Here is a 17,773-nt window from a genome sequence, read left to right as displayed (position 1 = left end):
GAAGTGGTTAGGAGCTGATCAGGTGGGCAGGCAGAAGTGGTTAAGGGCAATCAGGCAGGCAGGCAGGTGAGTGGTTGGGAGTCAGCAGTTTTGGATTGTGAGAGGGATGTCCTACAGCCTCATTAGGCCCAATCCCACCAGGATGAGGCCTAAATGGGCAGTTGGACATCCCTCAAGGGTTCCCATATTGGAGAGGGTGCAGCTTAACTAAGGGATACATACATATCCTGTGCACGAATATCATATATATATATATATATATATATATATATATATACACACACACACACACACACAAATATAATATATATACAAATGCATAACACATATTGATATTCTTGGTGTCACAGATGCCTTTGAAAAGATGATGGGAGTTGGTGACAGTTTGTAAACTCATTTTCACCTTGTAACACCATTTAATACCTCTTTAGGGCAGAGAAACTAGCTGAAATGTCTTCATAACAAAACAATCTCAGTACTTGAGCCTTATGGAGCTAGTCAAAGAAAGAAACTCGGGACAGGGTCTGGTACTCTGTTTTCCAGAGAGGTTAACCTAAAAATTGCTTTGTCTCTCCCAATGAAGAGGTGTGTAGTGTGTGTGTGTGTGTGTGTGTGTGTGTTTTGAGAGGATAGTGTTCTAGAAGATCTTGTTTGACCATGGAAGTACTGGGAGAGAGCCACATAAAGGCTGAATTACTTCTTTTTCTTGGTGCTGTGGACAAGTCTCACTGCTCAGAAGAAGCAGAAGCACATGATGCCCTCAAGAGAAGGGTGGACATTTCCCACCATTGTACTGCAAAACTCCTATTCTTTTAAAGGCTGAAAAAAACAAAATATTAACCTAACAGATAAGGATAAAAAGAATCATAGGTAGGTAAAGAAAAAAAAATGCATTTAAGGAGAACCAGCAACCAGAAGATAACCTAGAATAACACCCCAAAGTAGTTACTGGGGACATATGATTTTTAGAATATGTAGATGACAACTTAAGCAAAAACAATAATAATATAAACATTCAAGGAGATTTCTTGTAGCACAGAATTGATTTTTCTATTATCTACCCCCCCCATCCCATCCTACCAAAGTCAGTATATCAATTAAAATGAGAATAATCATTTGTTGAGAATGAATAATACTAGCACAAGCAATCAAACAGAAGAAATATTTTAAAACACAGTGCATAAATATAAAGTAATTAAAGTGGTGAACATTAACTCAAGAAAAATATATCTGAAAAAAAATTTTTTTTGAAGTTTTAAGTATTTTTCATATGATGCTCAAGCACATCTGTGAACCCTATGATACACAGAAATTCAATTGGAGGTAGAAATCTAGTTTAAAGCATGATTTTAAATTAAAAAGACTATCTAAGCATCAAGATATCCATCATTACCTAAAAGTTTTCCCTTGCCATTGCTCTCTTACTCAGGACCTCAGACTGATTTCTCTAGTGTGGTGAGAACTGTTGGGTCATTACAATCAAGGATTATTTCTCACCAGAATGGGGAAGTAGCACAGCTTTCCTAGATTTTTGATAGACTTCTAAAGAACACTGTTCCACTGCCTTTTGGCTGCTTTCTTACTATTAATTCCAGGCATCTCATTCAGAGTGGTGGTATGCAGAGCTCTTCCTGATCATTAGAGAAGTCTTAGCACGAAGTCTGAGTGACTTCACATCTGAGTTTCTGTGTTCTCCATAGATCTTTCGTCATCTACATTTCACCTTCCATTATGGCTTTCCTACAAGAGCAAGTCAGCTTTATCTCACCAGCGGGTTTTTAACCCCTTTCATATCAACTACACATTTCTTTAAAAAGAAACCAAACAAAGGCAAAACATGATAATATTTTAATATACAAACCTTTATAAAAACAGCTAGTCTATACTACTAAGAGAGAAATATGGTAATTAACTGTCACTCCATGATGCACATAGCCAATCAGGAGGGAATATGCAAATTAGTATAACTAAGATGGTGGCCGCCACAGAGCCAGCTGGAGCAGGTGGGAGGCTTGGGTTACCAGACCAGCGGCCAAGGGAGGGGCCTGCAAACAGCTCTCAGCCCCTCACCCAGGCTGCCATGCTCCCATGGGGTGAAGGTCCCTGCTCAGGGGCATGGCCAACCCAAAAACAGCCATCATCTCCTCACCCAGGCTAGCAATGACTCCTCAGCAGATGCACTCAACCCATAGAGGTGTGGCTGGCCTGCAAACTGTCCCAGCCCCATGCCCAGGCTGGCACCATTCCCAGTGTGGACCCCCAGCCCAATGGGCGGTGGGGGTGGCTGGCCTGAGAACCACCACAGGCCCTTCACCCAGGCCAGCCCAAGGGAACCCCCAATGTGATCTGGGACACCTTTCAGGGTAAACCAGCACCCCCCCATGCACTAGGCCTCTGTCTATACTAATAAAAGGGTAATATGCTAATTAGACTGGGAGACCTTCCAGGAGACCTTCCAGACATTCAGAGCCATGGTGGTGGGGCTGAGGTAGAAGAAGTTAGGGGCCAAAAGGGGAAGACAGTTGTAAGTGATCAGGCCAGGAAGGCATGGCAGTTTGGGTGATCAGGCTGGTGTGGGGGGGCATTGGGGTGATCAGGCCTACAGCGAGCCAGTTAGGGGGGCAAGCAGACTGGTAGGGAGGGCAGGTAGGGGTGAGCAGGCTGGCAGGAGGGACATATGGGAGTGATCAGGCTGGCAGGGGGGTAGGAGGGGGTGAGCATGATGGTGGAGAGGCAGTTGGGGCTGAGCCAGCCAGCATGCAGAGTGGTTAGGGGCAATCAGGCAGGCAGGCAGGTAAGCAGTTAGGAGCCAGCAGTCTCGGATTGCAAGAGAGATGTCCAACTGCCAGTTTAGGCCCCATCCCACAAGGGTCCCAGATTGGAGAGGGTGCAAGATGGGCAGAAGGATATCCCCCTCCCCCTGCACGAATTTTGTGTGCACCAGGCCACTAGTTTTTTGTTTGTTTGTTTGTTTGTTTTGTTTGTTTGTTGCTTTTTTCCGTATAAAAATGGTAGACAAATTGGGTTCAGAAATTTCTTGTTAACTATTTGTTGCTAGTGTTGTTTATGGATCATGACAAGTGTTGTTGTTTGGTTTGTTTGTTTTGCTGTGCTGTGCTTTGCTCTGCTGAGCCATAAATTTAATCAATCACCCACTCAGGGAGGCTAGTATGTGGAGTGAACCTCTAACTCAGCTTAACTTGGTAGTTTCTATACTTCAGGATTTCACAAATTAGATTTTTTTTTTTAATTGGAAGACTATATATGCCAAGGGAAACACTTACTAGTATTTTACTAAATAATCACCTTTAAAAAAGATAACTGCCTCCTATCATCTCCACAATATTCAAACTTAATGGCCATAATGGACTGAATTAGGAAAAGCATAATTTCTAAAACAGTTCTTTCTTCCATTTTTCTCACTTATGAATGGAAAATTTTGTATTGAGCCTCACACCAATCCCAGAGCTGTAGTCAGACCATTGAACTGTCATTTCACTGGCCCAGCCTCTCTGTTGCAATGACTCTGCTCTATACAAATTGATATCAGAAACCTTGGAAAGTCTCACACATGCATTATTTTGAAAGAAAGGCCAATAAGTTTAATCTCTTAGGAATTTTGAAAAAAATTAAAAAGATGTGACAGAAATGTTTATTGAAATGTTTCAAGCATCACTGCCAAATGTGAAGGGTCCTTTATACATAACTAGAGGCCCACAAAATTAATGCATGGGGGGTGTCCTTCAGCCTGGTCTGCATTCTCTCCAATCTGGGACCCCTTGGGGGATGTCATACTTCAAGGTTAGGCCCAATCCTTTCCATCTTGTGATGACATGAGGGCATTGTGTGAGGTCGTGAGGACCACCTAGGCTTTTATTAGTATAGATGATATTGTTCTATCTGCCATTAGTATTTTCCAATTTAATGAATAATGCAAATCTTAAAAAGTGATTGTCATTCATTTTTGATAATTACTTATATGGTAATAAATACATGGAGCTGGCAAAAGGAGGCTTACAGTTGTAATACAAATAAATAATACAATCATTAATAAATCTTACCTAATAGAGAAACATGTAAATTGACCGTACCGCCACAATGCCCACAGCCAATCAGAGTGAGTATGCAAATTAGCCCAACAAAGATGGCGGTTAATTTTCATACATACCTGGGTCTCAGGAACATCTTCAGTATCCAGGTCACTCCCAGCTGGCCATCAGAGAGACAGGGGGTGTCCCCCTTCCCAAACCTAAAGCCTAGAGCAGAGGCTTTAGTCTTGGGAAGGGGCCAAGACTGCAATCAGAGGTGCCTAAAGTCTGGGGTGGAGGCTTTAGATCATAGGTGTCATGATCTAAAGAGTCCTTTTTCAAATGTAGCTGGGATGATCTTTTGTACTTATACAAGGATTATTTGTGCAGTACTTGTAAGTAATGCGTTCATAGGCCATGAACACAGTCTATATTTTATAGGTTTTATCCAAATGTATTGTAAACAGTTTACCTGGTAGTATTGTAAATTCCCAAAGACAGAAAACACCCACAGTTCATGCATATTTGTAGCCCAACTTGCATTGTTGATGCCTTACGTATCTGATTTTAAAATATATTTTTGCCTAATAAAGGAATGACTATTCCAATAAAGTTTATCCATAAGTAGTGTGAATTGCCTAGTAATTTTATAATACTGTAAATTTATTTTGAAATCTATTTTTTTAAATGTGAAAGACAAGTGAAGAATCTCTCATATCATTATTGCCAGGATATTTTCCAAGTACTAGTCAAAAAAAATATGAACTAATTAGTTCTCTTAGTTCTCTTGGTTATTTTTATAATAATAAACATTATTCTTATTACTTATGTAGCAATTTGAAGAGTCCTTTTTCAAATGCAGCTGGGATGATCGTTGTGGTACTTATACAAGGATTATTTGTGCAGTACTTGTAAGTATTATATAAAAATATGAGTTTGGGGGGATGCTTAGAGGTTCCAATTATCACTTTTTCCAGTTGATGTCATTATGGCAAAGGTACCTTAAACATATGGCATAAAGCAATAGAGGGGAGGATATATCCATCTCAAAACCTACTTTTGCCCATCCCTATATATGTAATTAGTATTTTAATATATACTAGAGGTCCAGTGCACAAAATTTGTGCATGGGGGTGTTGTCCCTCAGGCCAGCCTGCACTCTCTCCAATCTGGGATCCCTCTCACAATCCAAGACTGCTGGCTCCCAACTGCTCGCCTGCATGCCTGCCTGATTGCCCCTAATTATTTCTGCCTGCCAGCCTGATCACCCCTTAACCACTCCCATGCCAGCCTGATTGATGCCTAACTGCTCCCCTGTGGCCCCAATGGCCCCTAACTCCTCTCCCCTGCTGGCCTAGTCTCCACTAACAACCCTCCCTTGCCATCCCAATTGCCCCTAATTGCATATCCCTGCCAGCCTGGTTGCCCCCAAATGCCCTCCCCTGCAGGCCTGGTCACCCCCAATTGTCCTCCCCTGCTGGCCCGGTCACCCTTAACCATCTCCTCTGCAGACCTGGTCACCCCCAATTGTCCTCCCCTGCTGGCCCGGTCATCCTTAACTTCCCTCCCTTGATGGCCTGATCATCCATAACTGTCCTCCCCTCAGGCCTGGTTGTCCCCAACTGCCCTCTCCTGCAGGCCTGGTCCTTCCCAACTGTCCTCCTTTGCAGACCTTTTTCCTCCCAACTTCCCTCCCCTGAAGGCCTAATTGCCTCTAATTGCCCTCACCTGCCAGCCCTATTAACCTTAACTGCCCTACCCTGCTGTCCTGGTTCCCCCTAACTGGTCTCCAATGCTATCCTGATCCCGTCCCCCCATCACAACTGCCATCCCCTGTAGGGATGGTCTCCCCCAACTTCCTTCCCCTGCTAGCCTGGCATCCCCCTCCCCAACTGCCTTCCCCTGCTGGCCTAATCACCCACAACTGTTCTCCCCTGCCAGCCATTTTTTGGTGGCCATCTTGTGTCCACATGGGGGCCACCATTTTTGATCATATGTGTTGAAGTGATGATCAATTTGTATATTCCCTCTTTATTAGATAGGATTATAAAGACATTAAAGTGAAATTACAAAAAATAGGAAGATCACTTAATAACAGGTCACTTGACATTCTCTAAATCTTTGTTCTAAATGTCTGATACATAGGAAATCCTGCTCTCCATTATTTTCTTTTAACATAGGCTCCTACTTGCATTTGACATGCCAAGCTGTCTTTTATTGTGTGTGTGTGTGTGTGTGTGTGTGTGTGTGTGTGTGTGTTTTAATATTCATCCATTTATTAAGTGTAGTCTTCTGAGACTAAGACAAATTTATGCTTTTATGTTAGTATCCAAGAAACTAATTAACGTCAAACATATTATACTTAAAAGACTTCTTTATTTGTAATTTTTAGTTACAACTTCCAGAAAAAAAGCCAAAGTTCAAACATTGAGTAAGAAAATAAATGGCTATTTATACTGAAAATTGCCAAATACGTGATTCAATAAAAGATAATTTCCCCTCTGCATTAATCTTATTTATGAATTAAGCCAGAAAGTACTTTGAATAGTGATGTATACCTTCTTAGACATAAACTTTTTTGAATAAGGAAAAAATTGTAAAACTTCTATCTAAATACTAATAACATTAATGATAGTATAACATTTCACTAAATAATCCCAACATTTTGCATTGTTACTCTAATACTATATTATTTCAAAATTCACCTAGAATATAGAACTACAAAAGTTACAACATAGGAAGATTATAAAATATACACTGAGTGGCCAGATTATTATGATCTCTGAACACATAAGTGTACACACACACACACACACACACACACACACACACACACACTAGAGGCCCAGTACATGAATTTGTGCATGTGTGGGGTCCGGCCAGCCTGGCCAGAGGGAGGGGACAATGGCGGTTGGCTGGCCTGCCTGCTGGTCAAATGCCTAGTTGAGGGGGCAATTTGCATATTAGCTTTTTATTATATGGGATATATGCTGAGTGGCCAGATTATTATAAATCCAGAGATCATATAGATGTTTTCAATAGAGCTAGATATTTTCTGCAGTTAAGAAAAACAAAATGCTCTGTCTGAAAGAGAAAATTAAAGAAATAAATCAGGATCCTTTCTCTTAATGGTTGTTTTCACTGGCCAGCACTTGGAAATATGACTTCAGGCCCAGATTGAATTTCATGTTTGGTTTAGGGCAACTTCATTTATCATGATTCCAAAGGCTGGTATTACTGCCATTTGGTTTTGGCACCAAAAATATATATATATTTATAATCTAATGTGTGGATGGGGAAAGAAAATCACAATAATATACTCTTCTAGAAAAGATTTTTGCTTCTATGAAGATTTTTAAATTAGTAGCATAATATTTGGTAAAATATTTGACCAAATATATAATAGTTGGTAGTAAAAATGTGGGGTTTTTTTTTTCTCCCTAAAACATGTGAAGAAATATTTCTTAAGTATCATGCTAGTCACCATACACAAAATCCATCATGATGATGAAGAAAAAATAATCTGCTAAAACATTGGAGTGAAAATTTTAATATATTTAGTCTGCTTTGAAAATTAAATTTTGGAAGTATTCAATCAAAATATATTGAATACATGCTCTATGCAAGGCATTATGTTAAGTATAAGAACTATTAAAATGATGATGGTACAATAAAATTCTAGCACTCACAGCCTGTCGTGTCCAGTTACTGAGAGGACAGACATAAACAGCTAACAGGTAATAGTGCAGGCAGCCACTGGAATGAACTGGATAAGTATGAAACAGTACCTTTTTTTTCTGTAGTCTTTGCTCAGGATGCCTTGAAGTTCTTCAGGTTCAGTGCAGGTCAGTGCAGTGTATCTCTCTAAGCAACAACAGATTATTGTGAAAATTGGGGACTGAATCCTTGTATTTAGGATCCAAAATTTTCATTCGCTGAGTGCTTTGAGGCAATAACTTCACTTTTAGGGTTCAATTTACATCTTAAAATTAGAAGGGGAGAGTGCCTCTCTCTACTGAGTTGTAAAAGTAGAAAGAGATAATATATAAAAAATGCATTACATGAAAAAAATAGAGTAGATTGTAAACTGATATACAAATGCTATTTGTTATGGTTGTTATTAATAAACCTTTAAAAGTAAGCCATCTTAAAAGGAAAATGGGTATAAATCATGTAGAAGAGAACTTCCTGTCTGCCTTCCCATGAGAAAACTCTATCTGAGCACTGTTTTAATTTATCTTTACCCTTATAAAGGCAAATAGACTTGACCCAATTCAAAATTATGAAATTGAATAAAACTCTGTTCCAGGCCTTGGCTGTTTTGTTTTGTTTTTTCTTCTGATTCTCAGTGTCTATACCTGTAGGTGGGAATAAAAATACTGTACAGAATTACAATGAATAGTGAGACTACAATATTATGATCTCTGAATGTATAGTAATCTGGCCACTCAGTATATATCCTATATAATAAAAGGCTAATATGCAAATTGTCCCCTCAACCAGAAGTTCAACCAGCAGGCAGGCCAGCTAACTGCCCATGTCCCCTCCCCCTGGCCAGGCTGGCTGAACCCCTCTCATGCACAAATTCATGCACCGGGCCTCTAGTCTGAGTTGCCAGATTATTATGACTACCCCATCAGTACTTCATTGGGTCACCTTTTGCCTCAGTACTATAGCAATTCTTCTTGGCATTGACTCCATGAGATATCGAAAGGTGTTGTGAGGAATCTGACACTATGCCTGATGAATAGCCCTGTCCACTTCAGATATTTGATGGTTGTGGAACCAGCATCCTGATTGCTCTTTTAACTTTGTCCCACAAAGGCTCAATTGGACTGAGATCTGGTGATTGTGGGGACCACCTAAGCAAGGTAAAGTCTCTATCATGTTTTTGAAACAACTCTTCACAATATGAGCACCATGACATGGTGCATTGTCTTATTGGAAGAAGCCAACTCCTTTGGGACATGCCATCAACATGATAGGATGAACTTGATCAGCAATTATAGTTAGGTATGTTGTGCTATTCAGATGTTGTTCCTCATGAATTAAAGGGCCCAAATCATGCCAGGAAAACAAGCCCCAAACCATAACTCTTCCCCCACCAGCTTGAAAGGTTGTACTCATGCATGTGGGGTACATGCTTTCATGCTGTTACCTCAAAATTCTCACTCTGCCATCTGCATGATGCAACTGGAAACGTGATTCATCAGACCACATGACTTTTTTCCAATGCTTGACTGTCCAATCTTTGTGTTCCTGTGTTAATTGGCAACTTTTTTCTTGGTAACTACAGACAGCAAAGGTGTTCAAACAGGCCTTCAGCTTCTATATCTCATATGATGCAATGTACGGCTAATTTGCCTACAAACATCAGGTGGTCATAGTAATCTGGCCACTCAGTATATATATTCTTGCAGGAATCTCTAGTATGAGGCCCGTTGCAGGAAGATTCCTGCAAGAATATGGCTTCCTTGGGCCTATTGCTACAAGAATAGGTTATCCAGTGGCCGGAGCAAAGCAGAGAAGGGAGCAAAGCCTGCTGAGACAGGCTTTCCTCCCATCTCAGCTGCCACCTCACTCCCTCCCATTTCTGTCACCGCCTGGCTTCCTTCCCTTTTCCACTACCTCATTCCCTTTTCTGCAGCTTCGCTCTCTTCTGCAGTGTTTTGCTTCCTTCTACACTGTCTTCAGTCTTTCCTCTGTGCCTGCATATGCAAATTAACTTCCATCTTTGTTGGATTAATTTGCATACTCGCTTTGATTGGCTGGTGGGTGTAGTGGAGGGATGGTCAATTTGCATATTTCTATTTTATTAGTGTAGATAATCTGACCACTCAGTGTATAGAGTTGTAGATACATTAAATGACATGGAGTGTGTGAAGTTCATAGGACCTGTGCCAAGTCCATAGTCTGCCCTCTATCAATGATAATCAGTTATATCACCAAAATAATAAGCATCCTGAAATTATCATTCACTATAATTTAATTAACCAATCTTTCTTTACTACTTATGAGTTTTGCACATCAACTCAATCAGCATTTTCATTTTGACACTTTTATTTAAAATTATGTATAACTTGTTTCCTGTTAAAGGTATTTCAGACATTAGCAAGCAGGTCAGGAAATCATGTGGACAAGCCACTTCTACAGTCATATACTTTACTAGAAGCCCAATGCACAAAATTTGTGCAAGAGTTGGCCTTCCTTCCTCTGGTTGCCAGCATCAGCTTCCCTCTGGCACCTGGGATGCGGGCTTCATTCCGGCCACCAGGAGGCATCTGGGACCTGGGCCTCACTTTGGCCTTGGTTATGTCTGGTCTAATTAGCATATTACCCTTTTATTATTATAGTTTTTTTTAATGTGGTTTCAAGGAGGCTAAGTGATAATATAGATACTTGGATGGGAACAACTGCTTGTTGCAGGTTAATTTCCAGAATGTAGTCATAATATAAGAGTGGTTCTGTTGTCATTGATTTCCTCTAGGACTTGAAATCCTATGCCTTTTTCTAGCTTTCTTCCCTTTCCCTGAAGTAGGTCCCATCTCCCAATCTTAGCCCAAACCGTGCTTTCTTTTCTTAGCTAAGACCTTCAGGTTTCCATTTCTTTATTGTAGTGTATTTTACGATATTTCCTTTGCTTTTTATCTAGTAAGATGGTATTTGTTAGGGTTCAATTGAAGATAATAAAACTCATTCTAATTGGGCTAAGCAAAAAGGGATTTATCACCAAATATTGGTGACAATGTGAGAATGGCCTCCAGGGTAACCCTCTAGGCAACTCCCAATCCTGGAAATCACACTGTATCTTCTGTGACTTGGAAAGAGGCCCTGAGAAGCAGAAAATGACAACTGCAGAAGCTAGCTGCCTTTACCATGACCAAGTCATAAAATAGAAGTTGGCCTTCTGCCTTCCTCTCTTTTTGATTCAGTCCTGTATACAAGTATTGCTAGGATTATGGGATTGGCAGAACCTAAACACATCAAAAAAAAAAAAACATGCACAAGGAAATCTTGAAAATACTTTTTTTTTTCTCTCCAGTCTCTGCAAAACATGAAGAACACTTGACAAGATCTAAAATATATATAAATTATAAATTATATTTTATAAAATATATATAAAATATAAATTAGACTACTAATTATAAATTATATTTTATAAAATATATATAAAATATAAATTAGACTACTCAAGTATCTGCCATGAATATTATAAAACTAGTGGCCTGGTGCACAAAATTCATGCATGGATGGAGGGGTCCCTCAGCGAGCCTGCACCCTCTCTAATTGGGGACTCCTTGGGGGATGTCTGACTGCCTCTTGCAATCTGGGATGCTGGCTTCTAACCGCTCACCAGCCTGCCTGCCTGATTGCCCCCAACTGCCTCTGCTTGCCTGATTACCCCTAACCCCATCTGCCTGCCTACCTGATCAACCCTAACTGCCTCTGCCTGCCTGGTCACCCCTAACTGCCCTCCCCTGCTGGCCTGATCTCACCTCCAACTATCCTCCCCTGCCAGTCTGATCTTTCCCCCAACTTTCCTCCTCTACCAGCCAATTTGGTTTTGATTAGTTGGTTTCTATGACAGCCAGTGTCAAAAGTTCTACCTCATAGTCAGCCATTGATTCCTCACAGTTGACCCAGATTTGGTTCTGATTGGTTTCTATGCCAGTCAACATCTCTGGTCTATCAACAGGGCCTGATCAGAAAGGCAGAGCTGATCAGCAGCCCTGTTTGAGGCCAAAGAGAAATGGAGGTGCAGCTGCTGACCAGACTGGAAGATAAAGGGAGAGGCAAGTGCTGATCAAAGCTGTCACAGAGGCAATGTATCAGTCCCTGCTTCTTTCTTCGGGCCTCTCTCTGGCCCTGATTCACAGCCCCCTCAGCAGTCAGTGCTGGGGCACCGCGCCTGCAGCAGGAGCAGTCACCCCCAGCATTGATGGCAGGACTGACTTGTGGGTGGTTAAGCCTCAGTCATTACTGGTCATTACAACCCAGGGCTTTTATATATTAGGACAGTGGTCGGCAAACTCACTAGTCAACAGAGCCAAATATCAACAGTACAAATGATTGAAACTTCTTTTGAGAGCCAAATTTTTAAAACTTAAACCTCTTCTAATGCCACTTCTTCAAAATAGACTTGCCCAGGCAAGTGTTTTGTGGAAGAGCCACACTCAAGGGGCCAAAAAGCCGCAGGTGGCTCACGAGCTGCAGTTTGCCAACCACGGTATTAGAATATTTAGACATACATTCCATATATTTCTACTGTTTTGTAAAGAAGAAGTAAAAGGAGTAAAAGAAATTCCCACTAGAATATCTATTACTTTTTATTTTTTTCCCACTATCATTGCAAGCAAGAACTACTGAGTCTTTCAAGACAATGAAAACAGTTGAAAGTGAACAGCTTCCCTTGGCAACATATTTTTAATGCTCCTGAGGTATGCAAAGTCTTGAAGAGCTTGCTCTTATATCTTTATAATAGTAAAAATACACTAGTTAAATTATTCCCAGTTAATTCATGATTAGAAGAAAAATTTTAACAGTCCCATAAACACTTCCTCCCATTATTATGAAAAGTATTTACTTAAATTCATAGAACAGTAATAGTCATTATGTCTTCCAATTTTTAAAAAATCAAAAGATAAACTAATTTTAACTAACTCTATGTTAAACTAGGTACCACCCCTTCAAAGCCAGTGAGAGTATTTCCAGTTTTAAAAGTAAAGAATATACATTTTATTCTGAGAAATAATGGTAGCTTCAAATGAAGTTGAAAGAAATAATACAGAAAAATCCCAACAACACTTCACTCAATCTCTTTCAATGTAATTTAACATCTTTAAAACTGTAGAACAACATGCCGATGCCGGTTTGGCTCAGTGGTAGAGCGTCGATCTGCGGACTGAAAGGTCCCAGGTTTGATTCCGGTCAAGGGCATGTACATTGGTTGCGGGCACATCCCCGGTAGGGGGTGTGCAAGAGGCAACTGGTCGATGTTTCTCTCTCATCGACGTTTCTAGCTCTCTATCTCTCTCCCTTCCTCTCTGTAAAAAATCAATAAAATATATTAAAACTGTAGTACAACATCACAAGGATACAACATCACAAGGATATTTATTATAGGACTAGCTGCCTGGTGCATCAAATACAGAACAAGTCCATCACAAGGATTTTTCCTCTTACTCATTTATAGCAACATGACTTTTCCATCCACCCTTCCTGTTGTCCTTAATAGCTGGCAACCGATAATCAGTTCTTTACTTGTATAATTTTGACATTTAAAGGATGCTATTCAAATGGAATCATATAATATGTAACCTTTTGGAACTTGTATATCTGTCAAAATTGTCGGGTCTTTCTGATATTTCATGGTATAAATGTACTGTGGCATGCTTAGTTATTCATTCTTTGAATATTTGGACTGATTTCAATTTGGCTGGGAAATTGAAAATAAATAAACTTTATTTATTTTATGAATAAAATTGCTATAAACATTTGTGTATAGGCTTTTATGTGAATACTAAAGGCCCGGTGCACAAATTCATGCACCAGTGGGGTTCCTCAGCCTGGCCCATGGGATCCAGCCAAAACTGGTTTTCCCACATCCCCCAAGGGGTTCTGGATTGCTAGAGGGCACCAGGCTGAGACACCCCAATGGTGCATAAGAGGGGCTGGGGAGGGACATGGGAGGTTGGCCAGCCGGAGAGGGACTGTGGGAGGGCTCCAGAGCATGTCTAGTCCATCTTATTCAGTCCCTATTAGCCAGACCCCAGAAGCAAGCTAATCTAGCGGTCAGAGTGTCTGCCCCCTAGTGATCAGTGCACGTCATTGAGACTGGTTTACTGGTCTACTGTCTGCTCCTGTTGGTCAGTGCACATCTTAGCCAGTGGTTGAGTAGCCTTAGAATATCATTAGCATATTATGAACCAAATAGATGACCGGACGACCAGACACTTAGCATATTAAGCTTTTATTATAGGACTAGCTGCCTGGTGCATGAAATTTGTGCATTGGGGGAGGGGAGGAGTTTTTCTCAGACCAGCCTGCACTCTCTCCAATCTAGGACCCCTAGGAGGATATCTGATTGCCAATTTAGGCCTGATCCCTGGCAGTCAGACATCCCTTTTTTCAATCCGGGACTGCTGGCTCCTAACCACTCACCTGCCTCCCTTCCTGATCATCCCTAACCCCTCTGCCTGCTGGCCTGATCACCCCCAACCAGCCTTCCCTGCTATCCTGATTGCCCCTAACTGCCCTCCCCTGACAGCCTGATCACCACTACCACCCTGTCCTCCAGGCTTGATCACCTCTAACTGCCTCTGCCTTGGCCCTCGACACCATGGCTTTGTCCAGAAGGAGGACCGGACAACCAGAAGATGTCTAGTCAAACTGGTCTAATTAGCATATTACCCTTTTATTAGTATAGATGTCTTCATTTATCTGAAATAAATATCCAGGGGTGCTATTTCTAGGTCATATGGTAGTTCCATGTTTAGCTTTTAAAAAACTGTTAAACTGTTTACCAGAGAGGCCATACAATTTTGCATTCCTATCAACCATGTATAAGGTAAGTGAAACAGTTTCTCCATATTCTCACTATTTTTTTTTTTTTGTCTTTCTAATAACTGTATAGCAATATCTCATCTTGGCTTAAATTTGCATTTCCCTGATGAGCTAATGATCCTACATAATAAAAGGCCAGTGACTGGAATGGTGTAACGGCTGGAATCACTGTTCAACCAGTCCTGTGAGATGCATTGACCACCTCTTTGTCCCTTCTCCCCTCTCCCCCCCGTAGGCTCTGATCACTAGATGGACAACAGGGAAACCACGAGGAACTGGGGTGGGTGGTGGCAGGGTGAGATTGGGGACTAGCGAGTGGGTGGAATGTTGATGTCTTGGTCCCTCCCCTAGCCTGCTGGCTCAGATCGATCAGCTGACCAATGGAGAACCAGGGTAGGTGGAGGCTTCAGGACAGGACTGGGAACTGAGAGCGAGTAGAAGGCCAACCTCTTGTTCCCTCTCCCAGCCTGCAGGCTCAGATTGATCACCCAGGCAACGGGACTGGCAAGCGGGCAGAAGATGGCCCTGATCACAGGCTAGGTAGGGACCCATGCATTATTTTGTGTGCTTGGCCTCTAGTATTGAATAATGTTTCGTGTACTTATTTTCCACCTGTATGTCCTCTCCAGTGAAGTGTTTCTTCATCTCTTTGGCTCATTTCTAATTGAGTTGTTTCTTTTTACTTCTGAGCTTTGAAAGTTTGTTATATATTCTGGAAAGAGTTTTTTTGTCAGATGTCATTTACAGATATTTTTTCCAGGTAGCTTGTCTTTTTATCCTCTTAACAGGATCTTTCATGGCCAAGGTATTCAATTTTGATGAGGTTGTGTTTTTAAGTTTTACTTTTATAGATTGTATTTTTGATGTCAAGTCAAAGAACTGTTGGCTTAGCTTTAAAACTCAAAGATTAACTCATATATTTTTCTTTAAAAAATTACATTTATATTTAAGTTCATTATTCATTTTAACTTAATTTTTATATAAGGTCTGAGGTTTAGATTAAAGTTGAATAAAACTCTTTTCTTCATTGAATTGTTTTTGCACCTTTGTCAAATAACATTTGGTCATATTTCTGTGGGTCTGTTTGTAAGTTCTTTATTCTGTTCCAACAATCTTTCCTTCTGCCAATACTACAAAATTTTGATTATTGAACTTATATAGTAAGATTATTTCCAGTTTTTCCTTCTGTTCCAAAAATTTTAGCAATTGTAAGTCCTTCCCAATTCCATATAAATTTTAGAATAACTTAGCTTATATCTAGAAAAAATATCTTGCTAGTGTTTTGTTTTAAATTCTCATTATTTAAAATATTACATATGTCATTTTTTCCCTCATTGATCTCTCCCAGCTCGCTCCTGCCTCCCCACCACCTCAGGCCTAACAACCCTATAATCAGTAACCATCAATCATGCATATATGCATACAAGTTCCTTGGTTAATCTTTTCCTACCCACCCACCCACCTTCCCATGCTTTCCCTCTGAGGTTTGACAGTCTGTTCAATGATTCTGTGTCTCTGGGTCTATTTTTATTCATCATATTATGTTGTTCATTATATTCCACATATGACTGAGATCATGTAATACTTACCTTTCTCTGACTGGCTTACTTCACTTAGCATAATGTTCTCCAGGTTCATCATCCCATTACAAATGGTAAAAGTTCTTTCTTTTTTACAGCAGCATAATATTCCACTGTTTAGATGTGCCATAGTTTTTGTTTTGTTTTTTCCACTCATCAGCTGCTGGGCATTTAGGCTGTTTCAAAATTTTAGTTACTTTAAATTGTGCTGATTTGAACATAGAGGTTCAGGATATAAAATTAACACCCAGAAATCTATGGAATTTTTACACATCAATAATGAGCTCAAAGAAAGAGAAATTTTAAAAAATTCCATTTATGATTGCAACAACAACAAAAAATTAAGATACCTAGGAATAAACTTAACCATGGAGGTAAAAGACCTGTACTCAGAAAACTACAGAATGTTGAAAAAAGAGATCGAGGGAGTTATAAACAAGTAGAAGAAAATGCCATGTTCATGGATTGGTAGCATCAACTTTATTAAAATATCCATATTACCCAAGCAATCTATACATTCAATGAAATACTTATCAAAATACCAAGGGCATATCTCACTGACCTAGAACAAACTCTCTAAAAATTTATATGGAATGAAAGAAGATCCCGAATAACTGTAGCAACTTTGAGAAAGAAGAACAAAGTTGAAGGGATCACAACCCCAGATATCAAGTTATACTACAAAGCCATTGTACTCAAAACAGCTGGCTGGCATAGAAATATGCATATAGACCAATGGAACAGAACAGGGAACCCAAAATCAACTGAGGTCATTATGCTCAATTAATATTTGACAGAGGAAGCAAGAACATACAATGGAGTCAAGATAGTCTCTTCAATAAGTGGTATAGGGAAAATTGGACAGATATATGAAAAAAAAAAAAAAAAAAAGGTACTAGACCACCAACTTACACCATACAAAGATAAACTCAAAATGGATAAAATACTTAAATGTAAGATGTGAAACCATAAAAATCTTAGAATTCATAGGCAGCAAAATTTCAGACATCTCTCATAGCAATATATTTAGCAATACATCTCCTAGGACAATGAAAACTAAGGAGAAAATAAACAAATGGGACTACATCGAAAATAAAAGGCTTCTGCATAACAAAAAAGCCATCAACAAAATAACAGGGGAGCCCATTGCATGGGAGAAAATATTTGACAATGATGCATTAGATAAGGGGTTAGTCTCCAAAATTTATAGGGAACTCATACAACTTAAAAAATCAATTTAAAAAAATGAACAAAGGACCTAAACAGACATTCCTCCAAAGTGGACATACATATGTCAAGAGGCATATGAAAAAATGCTCAGTCAATAATTATCTGAAAAATGTAAATCAAATGACAATGAGGTACCACCTCATTCCTATCAGAATGGCTACCATGAACCAATCAACAAGGTACAAGTGTGGCCAAGGATGTGTTGCATAAGGAACCCTCATACCCTGCTGGTGGGAATGCAGACTGGTACAGCCTCTGTGAAAAACAGTATGGAGTTTCCTCAAAAAATTAAAAATGCAAATCCCATTTGACCCAATGATCCCACTTATAGGATTATATCCCAAGAAACCAAAAATACCAATTGTGCTAGTG

This window comes from Pipistrellus hanaki, assembly GCF_964339955.1.
Source record: "Pipistrellus hanaki genome assembly, chromosome: 2".
NCBI lineage: Eukaryota > Metazoa > Chordata > Mammalia > Chiroptera > Vespertilionidae > Pipistrellus > Pipistrellus hanaki.
The sequence above is the reverse complement of the archived record's forward strand: the minus strand, read 5'-3'. Positions refer to the sequence as shown.